The sequence below is a fragment of the Paramisgurnus dabryanus genome, chromosome 15, assembly GCF_030506205.2.
Source record: "Paramisgurnus dabryanus chromosome 15, PD_genome_1.1, whole genome shotgun sequence".
In the NCBI taxonomy this organism is placed as follows: Eukaryota; Metazoa; Chordata; class Actinopteri; order Cypriniformes; family Cobitidae; genus Paramisgurnus; species Paramisgurnus dabryanus.
The window spans coordinates 1,772,051-1,786,541 of record NC_133351.1 but is presented as its reverse complement, the minus strand read 5'-3'; the positions used below and the strand labels follow the sequence as shown (position 1 = coordinate 1,786,541).

The window sequence follows — 14,491 nt, the reverse complement described above, 5'->3', positions numbered from 1 at the left end:
CTCTACATTGACATATTGTAGAAATTGCCTGATGTGCGGCCCCGAATAAGGGTCTAATGTTTAATTTATGTGACTGTTTTAGCATCTAAGAATCAAACCTATCGGTTTATTACATAATGTGAAGCTATTTCTGTACTGATGCCAGTTTTAAAATCTCTTCGTGACTTATGAACTGATCTTCTGTTCCCAATAATTAATATTTCATTTGTATTCAATTCATCTGAAGTATTTGATTTTTCTAGATTATTCCAAAATAGACACCAAACACATGCATAACTAGTATAATAATTTTTTGATAAAGCATTACTCACAATGTAAATGATTTTGGTCATACCTTTGATCAAAATAAATGAAAGAAACAAAGGAGGACAGAAACACAGTTTTATAAAGGAATGAAACAGAAGTCATTAAGATGTGCAATACACGCGCGTATCCTGAACCGGTACATCTGTCCTTCAGCAGAGGGCAGCGACAGAAGAGCCGTCGCATCTAGCCGGATAAATATAGCTCATACGCACAGCTAACACGCATGCCTGCAACTTAGTCATCTTTAACCCCAAACAGACACCAGCGCACTACATCCATATAAACACAGCTGTACATCAATACAAAGAAATAAAACACAGCAATGCGCAGGTGAAACCCTACACAAACACATACAGGGAACAGCGAGGTTACTCACAGCTGACAGATCGTCCTCCAGCAAAGACACAGCAGAATCAGTCAGCGGAGCGAGAGAGAAAGGGAGAGAGAGAGAGAGATGGAGATCTCTGCAGCCGCAGCAGCTGAGTGGGCGTTCGTTGCGCTGGGGCTGCTGCTGACGTCACACTTTTCATGAATGAAGGGGCCGGATGACGCAGGCACGATGCAGCTCGCCTGAGCGCTCTCTCTTTCCCTCTCACAAACACAAGCACGCGCACACACGCACGCACACAGAACGTGGAAGTGAAACCAAGCAGGGAAAGATTTTGGGAGATTTAAGTGTTTGCCATGTGTATGCCAAATAATGCATTGAAATAATGGTGTTAAATTGTTTCATAAATGCTGCTCCATCTGAAAGCAGGCGATGGCAATTTACAAGTAATCAAGGAAATGGCTTTACTGACAAGATGTGCACGACAATCAAATGCGATTTATCGTGCAGCCCTAGCGCTAACTTAGCAGTCACAACTTTGTTATTAACATTGTAACAACATTATACATCTTGACTGTAACGTCACAGTCGGTGTTATGTTGAGATTGGCCTGTTGTCCAGCGGTCTTTTGTATGCACAGGGTTTACATTAGAAGGAGGAAATAATTGTGTCTGAGGCTCACGATATGTCATCATTACCATGTACACAACTCTTATTATTCATCTATGCCTATAAATTAGGGCTGCAACTAACGACTATTTTAATAGTCGACTAGTCACCGACTATTGAAACGATTAGTCGACTAATCAAATAATTAATACATTTTTCTAAAATTTAACATGAGATTGCTTTAATTCTGTGGAAAATGACGGTAAACACAAGAAAGAAGGGGGTACTTCAGTGAAAAACATTTTTTATTGAACTTTGCTGCTGATAGGCTGATTTATACTAAAAGTAAATAAAAATGCCCTGTCTAAAACCAATTAGGCACAGTGCTCAGTCAGTATAGACATAAATGCATAAATAAAGAAACTCTATCATTTTTATAAAGGAAAGGCACATTTGTTTTATAAGAAAAAATAAATTAAAATCAAGTAAACATTTTCTTCCTGTAAACCAGGGGCAGGCACATTAGCAGCAATAAAACAGTAAACAAAAATATTAAGTGCATTTGTGAGATACATTCAGTGGTCAATCTGTTGCAAAAGAACGTCTGCTGCGTTTGCAGAAAGGGGTCCATGGTGGCTCTCTTCTTCAGACTGCATGCATTTAATTTAAAATACTTTTGTCAGGCACAGTCGGGCATAACGTTAAATTCTTTTTTTTAAAGTGAAAATACGCTTATAAAATGTACAATGTACATCCAAAACAAAGTGTATTGGCTTCCATGTTATTTAAATCTTACCGAGGCGAGTCAAACTCAGTTTCATTCAACTGTCCGACGTGCTTTCTCTTTAAATGTTCGTGCATCACCGAGGTGCTGCCGTGATACGCAAGGACTGCTTTGCAAACCATGCAGGTAATCTTTTTATTCGTCGTATCCAGGCTAAAATGCTTTAAAAAACGCAGTAAACGCAGCTGCTGCGATGGACTCCGCCATTTCTGTATGTTATCGCTCAGCAGAGAAGCTAACACCCATATGCGACTCTCGGCAGAGATTGTAATGAAGAGAGATGCCTCACTTGGTCGGAAAAAACATGTCTGGCGACAAATCGATAATGATATTCATTGTCGACTATTTCTATTATCGATTTTTGTCGACAACAAATCGTTGCAGCCCTACCATAAATACAGTTTTACATTCTATGGCACCTTTAAAGTCCAACTGTAGTTTATCATTTTATCACTTAAAACTCATCTTTGAGCATCATAGATGCATATGTACAAGGTTTTTTCAGTTTTTTTTTATGCTTTAAAACAGCTTATATGTAACTCTACACCCTTGCCTCATTTAGTATATATAAATGTATGAAAATGCGAATCAGTCCCGCCTTCACTCTCACACCACCTTGGACCATAGCTATAAAATGTAAATAGATGCTTCATTCTGCACTTTCAGTTTCACTTTTCCCAAGTGAAAAATATCAATATTACTATTTCACATCATCAAACTAAGCTTTGTTTTGTAGTATGTTACAGAACCAATTTCCTAATTCAATGCATTTAATAATGCAACTATTTAAAAAGGCAATTTAACATATATTTATATCTAGTGTAAAGATATTGAATTAGTAGTCTAATAAAAAAGAAAAAAATAACAGTGAAAGATAACAGAGTGAAAGTGACAAATGTATGCACATGCTAGACTTGTCATTGCAAAGATTGACATTAACTAGGTCATAGTAATGATCTTTTATCCCATGTGCTTCAAGGCCAGCAGTGAACTTAAAGCAGGATTAAACCTGCAATAGTCTGAACTTTGAGCGGCAGGTTTCATGCATAACATTTCGCAGGAGTTAAATTATAGCTGCCACATCACTCCAAACAGTTTAATGCGCAAGCCATTTGTTCATATTCTATTCAAATCACAACAAACCATTTCATTACTCCAAAAATTAAACAAATACAGACGTATGTAAAGTACAGTAATATTAAGTGGTTGTTAATTTTATATAGTGCATATAGTGATAGACTTTGGAAAGTTTTATTGTAAAAAAAATTCCCAACACTGGTCAAGTACCCTACGCCCTAGGTTCTCATGAAAGTGAATACTTCATCTACTTTGCACTTAACCACAACAAAGAAATAGCAGAACAACAGAAACTTCCACTTGCTAAAGACTCTTTTCATTTACCACAGTATGTAGTTCAGCATAGCATGCTGGGTGGAAAAAACAACAAAATGCAGAGCAAACACAAAATCAGGTCAACAGCATTTAAAACCATATGGGTCAATGACAAGACATTTTTAATAAAAATACTAAATTTTGTTTTGGTATCTCAAACTTGTAAAATGTCAGGTGGGGCAACAGTCCATACAAATTGGTAAAATAATGTTTAAGTTACTAAAAACTCAAAATAATATACTTTGCCATTATTTTATGTTCAAAATCTTTCCTATAAACAAATTCTACAAATATCATTAGTAGGGATGTTAGGATAATTGAAAAACTTTTGTCCAACAATTTAGATGTTTTCAAATGTCAATAAAACAACCGCAAATTATTAACAGTAAACATGATAAAACATTATCTAGTGAACACCTGGTTCTTTTAACGGTTGAATAAAAAGTTTGTAGATTTCTCTCAAATACCAAAAAAGCTACTTTAATGTAATGGGTAGTGGGTGCACTTTCTTTGTCAGGTGGTACAACTAATGTAGAAAAAAAATATTTTATAAAACACATTTTACTTTAAAATGTACATGAATTTGATATCACAGGCAAAACCTCATCCCCAGCATTCAAGTAAAAGTCTGTTCAAATGTCAATTAATTGTAGATGTCAGGTGGTGCAACCAGAAAGTCAAAGGATGCAACTATTATGAATGCCCCTAAAAATGAAAACGTTACGCTAAATAATAATGATTATTGGTAATTTGACAATGATTGGTTGTACCTCCAGACATTTATCAAAGGGGATATAAAAATATTGTGAAAAATCATTAAAAATGTAGTGCAATGTTAAATAAACAAAACTTTTTAAACACATTGTTCCTTCCTGGCTCAAAAACATACATTACATCAATTTTTAAAATAATTTTGTTTCGTCATTGACCCATACAGTTTAAAAACAAGTACATTTCCTGAATTGGGTAAGACAGGTGCATACTAGAATATACAGAAACAAGTGTTTTGCTGCTTGTTCAATTTAGTTCATTTAGTTTAGACAAAACCTCAAATTCTATTTTATACACAAAACACGGACGACAGAAAAGAGACCAAAACTTAAACTAAAAAAGCAAAACAATTCCATTGTTTACCTTCAGCAACGTTTATGCTCATATCCAATACGCCTCTAATGCCACTGCAATTTATCTGGCACTTCACCTCAACCTGTAAAGAAATACAAAAAGGGCAAAGTTCAGAGATCATGAGGCCAGTAATCAAACTCTCAGATCGTACTTTCCGAAGGAAAAAGAAAAGTTGAGCCTCTGTATGTGTGCAAGGGTTTTAAAGTGTTAACTGAGCTCAAGGTGCATACCAGGTTGGGCCTGTTTACTTGTAAGCTGGGGAATCCCAGCCTTACATACAGTATGAGTTAATGGTTAGAGGAGACTGCTGGAACAAAACAGAAATACCACGAATACCACAGTGACAAGAATGAAAAAAATCTGAGATGAAGACAAAGCGACACATTGGATTTCTCAAACACAAGAACATCAGCTGCTGCCCGAATGCTCCATTCCAGACTGTTAGTCAATTATTAACAGGGTAACGCGTGAAAAATCTTCTGTTACCTTGACCCTTTTAAAAAATTCAGGGAGTATTATCCCTCTTCCAAGAAGTCAACAGTGAAAACATGAAAGTGGGAGAAAATCTTAAAAAGGCACACATAATGGCTAAAAGACAAAAAAATGCACCCAATTTCATTTCTACTAAATATTCAAAACCTAAATACAAATAAATGTATTTAAAGTTATTTGAAAATTAAAACTGCACACTATCTAGGCAATTTCAGATTAAAGACAATTTATACCATTACGATAGGTCAGTACTGGAATAAACCGTATCTATTGTTCACACTGACTGGCCTGTAAAAAAGGGTTCAGGTTAGGGCTGCACGATTCCAGAAAAAATGATGATCACGATTGTTTTGTTCAAACTTTTGATCACGATTAAAAATCACGATAATTCTCTAAGTGAAGAACTTCTATTCACTTCAGTATTTTTATTACACTTTACAGCCATGTATATAATATTAGGCTATATATATGTTATATATTATAAAATATTTTATTGTTTTGTAATATTCACAGCTCCCATTCTCTTTTTAAAACATTTAAAATCATTCCGCAAAATTCTGCATAGATTTTGCAAAAGAAATCAGCAGAAATAGCAAAAATAACTCCTTATACTCCTTATCCACTCCGTATACTCTGACTCCACCCATATCAAGCAAACACATTGCTTGATTCTAGACCATCTGCTTTGTGCTTGGTCTTTACTGATTAATCGCGACGATTGTCTTTAACTAATCGTGGGGCGCACATATCGTTATCATGATAAAAATACGATTAATCGTGCAGCCCTAGTTCAGGTGTTAAACTGAATGGGAATAAAGGATGAATATTATCTGTTTCTCACAACACATTGTGTAGCGGTGCAGGTCCAGTGAAAGGATTATAGCTAATGAACAGATGCTCATGTCTGGATCATTAAATGTCAAACCTCTGGTGTATGTGTGGGATCATGAAAGAGGGGGATGTGCCATGTGCCAAATGTGCCCCCGCCCCCCGCAGACACACCCTAAGGGCTCCTCACACACCCCACATGGGGACAAAGACCCTGCTCATTTACACCCTATCCTGCCCAATTAATGCGTAACTAACCATCCCCAAAAAAGGCGCTTCACAGATGACTGAAGCCACTCTCAAGTGTTAACACAGGAATTGTAAATTAAAGATAATAAAACAATTCATTTAATTAAAAATAAACAACAGATGGATCAGAGGATGTAATACAGCATCTCACCTGCTGTCAATCACATCTGCCACTGTGAAAAGGTGAATTGGACAAAAACCATGGCTATTTAATGACATGAGTCAAAGACATTTAGTATCGGCATTTCATCCGAAATACAAATGCTGATAACATAAAGGCTGTTTTTATACACTGAAAAAAAATCCATTCAATTTACTAAATTTTTCTGGTTGCAATCAATTTATTTAAGCTACATTTAAACAAAAAAGATTAGTTAAGTAAAATAAAATAAAAAAAAAATTGTATAAATGTAGCTTAAATAAATTGATTGCAACCACTTACCTTAAAAAAAATTGAGTAAATTGAATGAATAATTTTTTTCAGTGTAGTGTGGTGTTTATTACCTAGGTAACAGCAGTTCCTGTTCATAAATTAATCATAAACATTTTAATTAGTTTATAAATGCATGCATGACTTATTCCATGGATGTGCTAATGATGCTGGTGGAAGCAAATTAATTGTTTTTGTGAAGCAAATTAAATTACATTTTGTAACACTCATGCAAAAAACACGACAGATCAACAGTAAACCAAAAACCAAAATTTCAAAGTTTCTTTAAGCCACCTGCAACTTCACAATTTTCATGAATGTCATCACAAATATTTACCATGGTAGAGATGCACTGCTTTTGAATATTTTTGGCTAACACACAGATATAAACAAACTATATCACAGGCCAACTTCAAACCTATTATTTTAACATTTACTTGCCTATTTGAACTTTTTTAAAGAAAATGTTATTGCATCTTTACTGAACATAACGGAATCATTTAGATGAAAAACAGGCCAAAATTACAAAAATACAAAAACAAAGACAGACACATTTTCATGGGTTATTGTAGATGATAATTCAAAAAGTACTTCCTCAAACTTAAACCACAATGTTAAGCAAACCCTCAACATTTTATTGTTTAAACTAACTAGATCAAGAGCATTCAAATGGTTATGTTTTATTTTATTAAGTTAAATCAATGATATTTCTGCTAAAACTAAACTAGCCATGTATGTTGTTGAACATGGTCTAACCACACAGTACTGACAAGTTTGTCAACCAGGTTTGTTTAGCAAGCCAGTCCTGTTTAACATTCCAAAGTTCGTGGAAATGCATTGCATATTTAGCAAAATACATAGTGAGACAGTAGTGTCAGTATAAAAAACACTAGACATTATCTGAGAAAATGGTTTGGTGAGATGTTTGTACTGTATATACAGTAACACTTCAATCACAACTCTTCAACTTCAACTCTTCTCAGCTGTGTCCTAATGCAGAGAACCATCATGCGTACATTACTGTGTGCTACAAACTATTTTCCATCTTTTTTTTTGGAAAAGCTATACACAATTTTGTTATAAAATCTTTAGTGCCTGTGTGTGATTTAAAAAAAAATATATTACATGTTCTAATAAAGATATTTCCTTATATTATATTTAGTCGGCTTCCCTGATAAAAAAAAAAAGATTAAAGGTGATATATTATGTACATTTTAGCAATCTAGTGATAAAATTGCGAATCGCAACAAACACCTCACCCCTCAATTTCAAAACGCATATGGTAGCCACCACAACACAAACATGTTGTTGTCTAAAACAATGTACGTACGGGCGAAACACGCTCTATAGAGCAGTTTGTCCGTTTAGAGCTACTGTAGAAACATGACGGCGACTTCCATGTAAGGGGACCCGTTGTGTATGTAGATAAAACGGCTCATTCTAAGTTAATAAAAACAATAAAGTTCATTATGTAAGGTCTTTATACACCACTGATAATATATTTACGTATCTTATATTGCATTTCTGTCAAAAGATCCTTCTAAAAGTTACACAATGCACTTTGAAATATAGCTAAAAGCTAAAAACATGTCTAAAGCAAAAGGCATGATTTTTCATAATCTAGAGGTCGTTCAGTAATGTTGAGAAGGTGAAATATACATCCACGAGTGTCTTTGGACTGTAAGTTATCCAGAAGCGGATCAGCTCTGTTACGTACTCATGAATATTTCAGAAGCATTGAAACACACACACTGACAGCTCTTGTGTCCCCAACATGAATAAGAGAGATTCCACGCTGGAACTCTGAGGACGAGAATTCATTTAACCTGTTCCAGTAAACAGCACCTCTCTCTGACACCACAAAATCATTTGTCACTGTTGAAATGACACGTGTCCGATACACACCAGCCAGGTCAATTAATTGGACAATAATTAAGCATTCTGAGATTGTCAGACAAACTATGTCTAGTTGACCTTTCAGTAGCTATGATTCCATCCAAAGTTGCGTATTAAACTTATGCACATAGCTGGAATAGCGCATGAAACATTTGCGCATTAAGCAGCGTGTTTCCACCCAGTGAGCTGAACAGAGCAAAATCGGCACTTAATATCAGCAAGAAAATCATCAAGTCACTAGCTGCGTTTCCATTACAGATTTGCGCAAAACCTTTATTTACTAAATGTCAATAAAAACCTTTTGTGGAATGGCGGCATTTCTGCTAATCGATAATGCGCAACTTAAACATAGTTTTTCCATTCGCGATAAGTCATTCCAAACATCACGTCAACGGATGTTGGCCATTTAAAGCTATTATTTTAATTCAAGAAGACATAGAAGTATTATCGAAACATTAATGCCATGAAAAACCACTTATACTTGAGAGGGGCAACATATGAGATGTTTCTGGGAGGTTTTAGTACATAATGCGTCATCTTCAAATAATGATTGTGATTTACATATTTCAGGTAAACTGATGATGTTTCCATCGTAGTCTTGCAAAATACCCTTTTTCCAAATTACCTGAAAAACCACCTCATGGAAGCGTAAAAACTTATTTGCGATATATGTTTTTTTTTTTTGCAAAATTGACGTGTTTCCATTGGCTGTATTTTCAATTCGCAATGTCAATTTTAAAAAAATGAAAAAACCTGATCCTGTTTGATCAAGGAATGCGACTGTTCTGACTTTTTCTCAGCATACATTTTTCAGCTTGCATCAAAATTGTATTATATTTAACATAATTGTATGCATTTGAAAATTAGAGATGGGTTCTGTTTTAATGTATCCAAGTGTACCTAAAATAAAAGAGTTTAATATACAGGTTTGTGGCTCTTAATTTTTTTATTAATTACACACTTGTAAACTTATAATCACTGTTCTTTTTTATAAGTATAGTATTTGTATTAAATCTAAATTCATTGATACGAATCGAGAATAAATATCGATCAGAGAATCGGAATCGAAAGGAGAATCGATTGGATAGCTTGTGAATCGAAATCGAATCGATCTGGAACATCTGAATCAATACCCAGCCCTATTTAGTCATGTAAACTAAATCACAAAACAGCAATATTTATCACAAGACATTCTTAGTAAAACAGCCATAGAGACTTCCACGCAAAAAATAAAAAACATCTATAAAACTGAAATAGCTTGATTTTAAATTGAAGTTTGAATCAGAGATGGTGTGCTGCTCATGTGAATATTTTATAATGTACATCACGATCAAACAAATACAGTCATATAACTATAAATAAATAAACAAATAAAAAAGAATACTATCTGAAATTAACTACTGTACAAGCAAAAACACAGAGAGCCCTGCGCATATCCATTTATCCCAGGAGAGGAGAGATAAGGAAAATAAAAGACATAAGAGGAGAAAAGGAGAGAACGTGCACTTTTATTTCTTCACTCGTGTGTGTTAATGTGCTCCCCATGAGACGCTGCAGGCGCTAGTAATTATAGTAGCTCACAAATCTGGAAGGCCATACAGACAGAAGAATGTATGATACACTAACACACAACAGAGTCAAAGTCAAATCAAGTTAGCTCACATTGAGGAGACGTGCACACAGTCATAATGCTGTTTGATTAAGACACTATACTCACTTGCATAAAACACATGCAAAAAAATAAAAAACATTCCAAGCATGCTGTACAAATGACAATTCTGCACTTCACAAACAGGTCAGACTCCTCCCTAAATCATCCAAACTCAACCCTATAATAAAAGGTGAAGCGTGTCATTTCTGCACTGCTAGTGTCACTAAACAGAACTGCAAAAATAACTCGGTCACAGTCAAAGATGTTCACAGTTGGGCTGCTCAGATGAACAGATTTCAATTCAAGTCCTGCTAGTGTTACAAAAATAACAAACTTCATACAAACGCTGTACCCTTTCCATAACATAAATACCCTTAAGCCAAGCTTAATATAAACCCCCAATCTCAGGGCTTAACCTAATTCTCTAGTCTACCATCTGAATGATAATAAGACCCTCACAGAATAAAATCACAAAACGTTCTGCATTTCAACAAACAAGGGCTCTACACAACGGGTGCTGGGCGATACATTTAACACTTATTTTAATGCTTTTTATATTTGGTCATTATATTTTGTTGATTAACATCTAATATATTTACTGTATTTAAAGACAGGGTATCTGATTTTGAAAAATGCTAACTTTAGCCTGCTAGCACGGAAATCCCGATCCCACTCTCAGTTTAAAATGACTTCCTAAGCCACGTCTCCTCCAAAATACATGAACAGGCACAAACCAGAAGCCCATTCACATCTCATTCAACAATAAGAAAACTTTGCAGTACAAAGTGAATAACATTACCAAAATAACCAATAAAAACAACGGTTTAAAATCGCAATTAGATACAGCACATTTTCATTTGTGTAACATTAGATGTAGTAGTAGTTTGCTTGTAATTTTGAAAACATTAATATTGTTACGCTAATTAATTCAAGGTTACACAAACTACATAAGCAACACAATGTTGCATCAAAATAAATATGAATCCATCTAAATAAAATCATACCGAGTACCTACCATACCAAATGAAACCCTTCGCCTACCGCAGCTGTTTCCATCTCGTGGAAATGCAGTAAAGTTACCGATGTTAATTTGGGATTTTTGCTCTTTGCTGATCTTTTGGTAAACTTCGTGTTGTTTATTTTGCTTGTTATATAAATAAAAGTACTTTGTTGTCATTTTTTCTTAGTGGTGTTTACCGGAAGTTACGTGTTGACCATGAAAGCCACTTGTTTATGTTGTTACTGCTGAAACCGTCTATAAAGGAGCAAAAATAGATGAAAAATAGAGGAGAGCTGGAAGAAAAAGAGGGAGAAGATGGAGAAAGTGAGAGGGTGATAAAAGAAAAAGGGTGAACATGAGTACAGCAGCACATAGATAATAAGATTAATCGAAGCTAAAAGATAAGGACTAAGAGTCACAAAACATTTATTAAGATTTTAATGCTCTTTAAAGAAACAGTATGTAGGATTGTGGTCAAAACTAGTATTGCAATCACAAAACTTGTGGCTAAAACTGGTACTGCAATCACACAACTGTGGCCAATACACAAAATGACAACATAAACATCAGTTGAGGGCTGCAACTCCACTTTTTAAATGACAATATCCTGGCCAGACCACTGTCAGTGATATAAGTATTTGAAATGAAAATGGTTTCTTAATGTCTAGTGACATATAGGGGCCATTTTAGGATTAATTGATATACATTTCTTACATAATGTTCCTTTAAAGGTTAAGGGCTCTATCTGAAACCCGGCGAAATGCAGCGCAATGCGAGACGCAAGTGTCTTTTGCTAGTTTCCACCCTGCGCAATTATCATTTTCACGTTTAGCGCCACGTTGTTTAAATAGCAAAAACATTTGCGCCCCCTTTTGCACCCATGGGCGTTCTGGTCTGAAAACGAGGTGTGTTCAGGCACATTGTTGGCCCGTTGCTATTTTGAGGCAACTAAAATGGACTACGCCATTGACCAACTTAAACCTGGTCTAAAGTCAATGGTGCAATATGTTTTTTGTTATTTTAAGAGCGCATTAGTAATATGCGCCTATAAACGGGACGACAACGCGGGTTTGCTTATCATACATAAATGCGCAGCAGCACAAAAATGCTTTTAAATATGAAAGATTAAAGGATTGAATGTAAAAGATTATTATTGAGTCTCTTAGACATAAATGAGGACTAATTATGAGATGTTAGAAGGCGTAAAGAGCTGCTTCACCTGTAGCCTGGTAAGTAAATAAATGCTTTGCTTTAAACAAATGCATCTATTTTTAAATGTTTGTTTTTTAAATGCAACCTCGCGAATTTATTGTATATGATGACTCTGTACCTGTGGATATGGTGAGATGAGAAACATTTTTAAGTAATGCTTAAAAAAAAACTCATGACGCTGTCCAAGTGCTGAAACGTGCAGAGAGCCGTTTGTAAATTCTTTATCTCCTGTTTGTTACGAATGAAGTATTTTTAGAGTACAAACCTTTTCATACATACTTGTAAATAATTTTTTTGATGATATTGGATAGCCATACATTTAAAGTAATTAAAAGCCTGCTTTTTTACTTCCATGACTAAAAGAAAACGGGTTTTAAAGGTTTTAATAAAAAAATAACAATTTCAATACAAGTGAAAAACAACACAATTATTTAACATTAATCTTAAACTGGGGATCTTCTTCCTCCACTTAGTTTTTCAGTTTATAAAGTCCGTCATCTAAATAGGGATTAGCCAGTGCAACTGGCTTTTAAAGGGTATGAGAGCTGAGACTCTCATTGGTTTATTGCACGTTACGCCCAAAATTCATTACTCATTAAAAAAATAGGTCCAACCATTTCGACCATGCGTTCGGCACACAAACCATTTTTCCCATCATTAAATTAGCAAAAGTGGATTCGGACTTGCCCATTTAGACGTTGCGCTGTGCGCTTTAGACAATGCGCTTAGATCGTTAAAATAGGGCCCTAAGTGTGTTACTTTGACTGTGGATCAACACAGCATGTTATATGCTGAAATGACCACTTTTTTGGAAATTGTGACGTTTAAATATATGTAATGCACTGCATCAACTAGCTGTTTCTCTAAACTTATTTTCTGCTGGAGAGAATATATCATTTTGAAATGGATTTTGCTTGTAAACTCTTCAGATGTTTTTAATGCTTAAACATTAAATCACACCAAATAAATATAAAAGTGAAGTAGCACAAGTAAGAATGTGGCAGATCAGACCAGTTAAACACACCATGCGCATATATATATTACAACTTTGAGTCAGAAAACATGATACCAGTGAGGGTTAAATAAACATGACATCTTATGCTCTCAGCTTATGAAAATGAAGGATTACAGGATTTTTTCCCACATGTCAATTACATAAACAATATTCCCCCTTCCGCCCCCACCCATGCCCTTTGTGATGTCACATCTGGAAGGGACACATTATGATAAACGAGTTTCCTTGACAACCAGACTTTCTGATATATACTGTAATATATAAATATATATATTATATATAATATATATTACTTAGTAAGATCGTTTCGTTAAACCAACCACTACAGTATATAGCAGAAATATTCAAGACCAAAGCAGAAATAAAATGAGGAATTTTGTTTCTTTTCATATGTAAAGCACAAATAAATACAGGCTGGTCTACAACCCTGAAGATTTCAGATGTTAGTCCAGAGAATCCCTCCTAAATGTCCCATTTATATATGATTCAGTAGGCAGATTATATAAGACATCAGATACCGATTTACAGGAGGGACACAAGCATCTCTTGCTTTTTCTGTTTCTAGGGTGTGTACCATGCAATTGACATGCTATTATATTAATTATAATATGGTTATGGTAGATACATTTGTACAGATACACTACTGTATTTATAGGTCACAGCGATAAAGAAACATGAATTCAGTCTACCTGTACAGTTCAGTGGTAGAGCATTGCGTCAGCAGCGCAAAAGGTTGTGGGTCAAATCCAGGGAACACATGTACTGATAAAATAGTATACCTTTTAATGCCCTGTAAGTCGATTTGGATAAAAGTGTCTGCCAAATGCATACATGTAAATTTGGAGAAGATAAGAACTGTTTTACTAAGTTTTGCTGTATTGATCATGAAGCCAGATGTTACTAACCACTTCTGCCAGCTCACAGAAAATTATTCTGCATGCACAGTTTACTTCAATGCAAATTGGTCTGAAATTAGATAAACTGTGCATGCAGAATTTCCATACCTACAAGCGATGAGAGCACACCATTGACCTTTCACTTTACCTAAAACAAAAACAACACAGCATTCAAGTGTGAGATGCGACTGGATTAATTAGAGGTGCAGAGGAGAATGAGGGATCACCCAAATTTGCTAGACTGGAGCTAGTGACCTGTAACTGCACCCATCTCACTC

The 14,491-nt window shown here is 35.1% G+C and overlaps 1 protein-coding gene across 3 annotated transcripts in view; it reads right to left on the bottom strand.

Moving 5' to 3' along the window:
• Window positions 1–14,491, bottom strand: part of map3k13 (mitogen-activated protein kinase kinase kinase 13) — a 44,851-nt gene that overhangs the window by 28,126 nt on the left and 2,234 nt on the right. For 2 of the 3 annotated variants that reach the window (XM_065252364.1, XM_065252367.1), the window contains exon 2: window positions 4,554–4,626. The gene's annotated coding sequence lies outside the window, so the exon portion shown is untranslated. Of the gene's footprint in view, window positions 1–682; window positions 1,243–4,553; window positions 4,627–14,491 lie in introns of those variants that run through there. The other variant, XM_065252366.2, reaches the window with a different exon arrangement.